The sequence below is a fragment of the Nematolebias whitei genome, chromosome 3, assembly GCF_014905685.2.
Source record: "Nematolebias whitei isolate Nwh7 chromosome 3, NemWhi1, whole genome shotgun sequence".
In the NCBI taxonomy this organism is placed as follows: domain Eukaryota; kingdom Metazoa; phylum Chordata; class Actinopteri; order Cyprinodontiformes; family Rivulidae; genus Nematolebias; species Nematolebias whitei.
This window is the reverse complement of record NC_056500.1, coordinates 4,135,192-4,140,779: the sequence shown is the minus strand read 5'-3', so window position 1 is coordinate 4,140,779 and position 5,588 is coordinate 4,135,192. Positions and strand designations below refer to the sequence as shown.

Here is a 5,588-nt window from a genome sequence, read left to right as displayed (position 1 = left end):
CATTATTATCATTATTATTATTATCATTATTGTTAATATAATAATAAGAATTATTATTATTGTTGTTATTATCATTATCATTATTATTATTATCATTATCTTTGTCATTATTATCATTATTATTATTATTGTCTTTAGTGTTAATAATAATAATAATTATTATTATTTGACTGCTCTGAACATTTTGAAGGCTGGTTGAGGGCGTTGCTTGGTGGTGACACAGCACGATAAATAAACGTGTCATCAGTGTAACAATGAATCGCTGCAGGTCGTACGCTACAAATAGGGATTCACAATATTATCGGCATGGTATCGGTATCCGCCGATATTAGCGATAAAGTTAAATATCAGACATCGGCCATTCCATCAAAATTAATGAGTGATATAAAAGGCACAGTTTTAAAAAATAAATTCTATATTTATATAGTGTTATATCATTTTCAACCCCTTTTTTTGGCATCTGCATTTGGTCGCAGGACAAATTGGCAAAGACCACGCAGAATAATGTGTTTTAATTCCACAGCAGAGAAAGTTATGAAGTCTATGTAAGTAGGTCTAGGGGGGAAAAATATCAGTATTGGTATCAGATATCGGCCAAAAATCCAATATCGTGCATCCCTAGCTACAACCCAAACAGTTATCATAAATAATAAAAACTAACAGAACGTGTGTGTTTCCAGACCTCAACTCATCACAGAAAAACTTCAGCTGGATTTAACGTCGTTCTGTGCAACACACCAGATCATCCTCATCACATTTTCTTTGTTCCACCAGAATTAGGAACCTTCAAGGCGAAGGTGGTATCACTTTAACTTCTCAAAGCTGCACCAGGCTTGAAGAAATCTTCTTTAATAAACTTTTATCAGTGGATTATTTTATCCCAAACAAATAACAAGTGAAAGAAATCACACAATCCATGAGCAAATCAGAGAAAATGAAACGTTCAGAATCAGTTTAGATAGAAACACCCATGATCCTGCAGCACAACGTAACAAATTAACTGTATAATTTCTTCCAAATCAAAGACATTTAATCTGTTAATCTGCTGTAACAGTCAAACTGCAGGACACCCATCCAAAACACAATCTGACAGGGATTAAAGTCTGATTAAAGAGCAGATTAATTCATATTTATCAGCTATAAATATGCAGAACGAGATACAGAACCCAGAGACAAGATTATTATTCCTCTTAATAATAAAATATTAATTAATTTAAATATTTGAAATAAAATGCCATTTCTTAGGTGGGTTATTTAGAAACAGAGTGTCAGTTCCTTTGTTGTCATAATCTGATGTTATAATGAGGCTGCTGCAAGGAATTATGGGATTGAATTCTCTTTCTCCTTTAATTAAAGATGCTCCAGGGCTTTATTTGCTAAAGGAAACTCCTTCTGGTTGATTTAGGATCCTGTTCGCTCACATATTTCCTTCCCAGTGTTTCGTTTGTCCTTTCTGGGCTACTGTAGTGATTTTGAAATAAAACTGATTCTGCTTCTTTTCCATTAATAAAATCAGGATTAATTTTGTTTTTCTGCTAAAACACCTTCCAGAAACATTATTTAATGATAAAAACCTCCTCCTTCCTTTGATTCTGTTGCTTTAATGTTTTATTTAAGATATTTTGGGGGGGGGGGGGTCCAGCAGCCTGATTCCCAGCTCTGTGGGTTAATCTTCACTGACGTGGAATGAAACTGTGTTGCTGTTCAGTCGTGAGCAGATTGTCACACTGACCCCCCCCCCCCCCATGTGTCATCTCTTTAAAAACAGACAAAACGACTCCAGTCGACTGGATTATCTTCAGTTTCTCAGATTTTACGGCCCCCCCTCTCTTTAACAGTAAATTTATTTTGAAACCCTGTTGGTGAGCAGCGACCACGCCCTCAGGCCTCTCCATCAGCTCCATCTCTGCACATCGACTCGTCTTTAATCCCCCCCCCAACGTGAAGACTAAACTCCCAGAACAATCCAGAGCAAGGCCACGGGAAATCTTTACCACGAGGAACTTTCATCATTTGTCAGTGAAGGCAGAAAACAGGAGCTCGCTCTGTTTGGTACCAATCACCAAACTTTACATGCTTCTCCAAAACGCAGCAACAAAAACAGACAGTTTGGGCCTGAATACACCAAAATGAACAACTCCCAGCATGCATTTCTTCCATGAGGCTTTGTGTGCACATTCAGTTTTCACTTGATGGCCGACTAAAAGAGCAGCAACACGAGAAAACTGCAGAGGCGGGTGATCATGTTGTGTGTTTGTCTGTTAGCACAATATCAACCGTAGCAAACTCAACTGTTTTGTCAGACTTGGTAGTAGCTGAGTGTCATCCCTCAAGATGGCGGGCGATATGCATTCCACATGCAAAGAGTGTTTGCTGCTATTTATTTTATAGATACTGATATCATTCGTGTAATCTTATTATGTTAAACTTCTCAAAAAATCCATTTTAAATTGTATCCACCAGAAAAGAGTCTGAATGTGCAGCTTGTTGGAGTTTAAATCTTAAGATGAATCAAGCCTCTGATCAAACACTGATTCTTTATTTCCAAATAGTCCTGATAAAAAATAAAAATAAAAAATCTAAATGGGAGCAGAAATCCACCTGGAGGAGATTTCAGGGTCGGCCCAGTCAGCAGAATCATCCCTGCAACCTCTGCAGGGCTGCAAATGACAAGCAGCCGAAATAAATCAATAAATACATTTTAAATCAAAGATTATTGATTAATTCCAGCAGCTTTGATGATGTCATCCAAATGAGAGAAGCAGCTGCAGAAAGAGACGATCGTTCTGTGTCTCCTCGTTTTGACCTCATTCTAGCTGCTGCTGCTTTTCATGACGACATCCATGATTCATGAGCTCCTCCATCCTCCTCCACCTCCTCCACCTCCTCCTCTGCGTGAAGGAGAAACAGCCAGAACCTCCATCCCCCACTTAAAAATCAGTCCATCAAACCCGAACCGGTCTTCAACCATCACATCTGCTTTCAGGTGAAAACGACACGATCTAATCCCGAATCAATGATCAGCCTCTAATCTGCCTCATTTGATCCATAATCAGGGCGTGAGCCGGAACCGGACCGAACCAGATAGAAGAATTCGGTCCGGACTGAATAAATGTGATCATTACATTTTTACATTTAAAAAAAAAAAAAGGAGAGAGGAAAAGGAGAAAAGGAGAAAAGGAGGAGAAATATGTTGAAACAAGGAACGTTTGGTTCTTACCTCATGACTCGGAGCAGAGCAGAACACCACTGAGGAGGAGGAGGAGGAGGAGTGGGGAGGGGGAGGGAGGAGAGGGGGAGGGAGGAGGTCCATCTGCATTTCTAACAAATAAAAGAAAAACGGGTTTAAAACTTTAAAACCATCAGTGCGACTTGATTCTGCAGAAAAAGTCTGAATGAAGAGTTTTATTTACTGAAAGTGCTTTGGTTCAAATCACGTGTTCATGTTTCTGGTCCTGATGCATTTGATATTTAAATATTTAATATTTGACCCGAATGACCACGAATGATGATGTCAGGGTCAAGGGGCGTTGCTGTAAATGAGTTCAACCGATTTTCTGGAGCACTTTGGGAAGTTTCTGCCCTGCAGCATCAGCAGAGCAGAGAGGGACGCCCTCACCACCCTCAGCAGAACATCATCATCCTCCCAGCAGATGAAGGAAGGTGCACGGTGATTTTGAACTCACTATCATGAGAAAGTTATGACACTCCTTAGTGACTTAACCACTTATGAACCTCTGCAAAGAGATCCAGGAAGTGGTTACAAGAAGAAGTTAATAGATTTCCTGAAACATCTGGAGCAGGACAAGGCTATTGACCGTTTTCTGTACCACAGACTGTACCCAGGGGAGGCCACACCTAGTCTGGATGGTTTACCTAAAATCCACAAACAGGGTGTACCTTTAAGACCAATCGTTAGCATGATTAACTCTGTCACTTACAATGTTTCCAAATATCTGGTGTCTGGTCAGTTTAACCTCCTGAGACCCTGCGTCCACATCTGGAGACAGTACATTTTGACTTTGCAGTACCTTCTACTTCATACTGTTCAATAGTGTTTAAAAATACAACTTCCTGTTCGAAGAGGAAGCTGTATTTATACACAAATCAGGTCCATTTCATCACAAATATCCAGGAGATGTTAAAAAGGTATCGCAAACCAGAGCTCAGGTCTCAGGAGGTTAAGATTAAAATCAGACACCACTCTGCTGCTCAGAGTGGTGTCTGATGTTGTTGCCAACCTGTACATGGAGGAGGTAGAAAAGAGCGCCTTGACGTCCTTTTCAGGGACACCACCAAGTCATTGGTTCAGGTATGTTGACGACACCTGGGTTAAAATCAAATCTCAGGAAGTCCAACATTTTACTGACCACATCAACTCTGTGGATAAATACATCAAGTTCACATGAGAAGATGTAAAAAATGGCAGGTTGGCTTTCTTGGACTGTGAGGTCTCAGTCTCTGATAGAGGACATTTGCAAACCGAGGTGTACCGCAAACCCACCCACACAGACCAGTATTTGCAGTTTGACTCCCATCACCCTTTGGAGCACAAGTTAGGAGTCATCAGGACTCTGTACCACAGAGCAGACAGCGTCCCCACTAGCTCAGGAGCCAGGCAGAAGGAGAAATCCCACACAAGACAGGCTCTAGAGCAATGTGGATATCCTAACTGGGCCTTCCTGAAAGCAGAAACCCAAACAGGACTCCAGTCAGCCATCAGGTGAAAAGGAGGAACCCAGACCCAGACCAGTGGTCATTCCATATGTTGAGGGAGTATCAGAGAAACTGAGACGTTTATTTTCTAAACATAACGTCCCAGTGGCTTTTAAACCCCAAAATACATTAAAGACTGGTTCATCCCAAAGATCCAGTCCCCCGGCACAAACAGAGTAATGTTGTGTATGCTGTTCAGTGTCAGGAGGGTGATCAGTCTTACATCGGGGAAACTAAACAGCCACTGGCCAAAAGGATGGACCAGCACAGAAGATCAACATCATCAGGCCAGGACTCTGAGGTCTACACTCATCTCCAGGCCAGCGGTCACTCTTTTAGGGATGAAGATGTTCACATCCTGGACAGAGAGGAACGATGGTTTGAGAGAGGAGTAAAGGAGGCCATCTTTGTGAAAAGAAACCGTCCATCATTAAACAGGGGTGGAGCCTCCTGGTTCAACTGTCCCCCTCTTACAATGCTGTGATTGCTAGTATCACTCAGCCCTCTGTGAGTAGTAAACAGCCATCAGTGTGCTAATGATCCATTGTTAGGCTGATGGTCCTTCTTGAGCATGTGATCAGCTGGTTCTGGTTGTCAGCAGCAAAACTGGTTGATCCACTCTGAGAAGGTGCTATTTAAGAGACTGAGCTGAATACAGCTCCTCAGACTGAAGAAGTCCTTTGGATAAAAGACGAAACGTTTCTACAAGAAGAATCATCCAGAGGACCTGACTTAACCTTGTTAGACTAAAATTGTACAACTTTTGATTTTCATCTAAATATTTTAGCTTGACATTTACTTCTAGATTTTAACCAAAATTTTACCACTTTTAGCTGGCATTTTGTTACTTTTAGCTGGCATTTTGTTACTTT

At 40.9% G+C, this 5,588-nt stretch overlaps 1 protein-coding gene across 1 annotated transcript in view; it reads right to left on the bottom strand.

The window, feature by feature from the left end:
- apc2 (APC regulator of WNT signaling pathway 2) overlaps window positions 1-3,251 on the bottom strand; it is a 35,238-nt gene extending 31,987 nt beyond the window's left edge. The window contains exon 1 of the mRNA XM_037697894.1: window positions 3,221-3,251. The gene's annotated coding sequence lies outside the window, so the exon portion shown is untranslated. The remainder of the gene's footprint in view (window positions 1-3,220) is intronic.
- Between the last annotated feature and the right edge of the window lie 2,337 nt (window positions 3,252-5,588).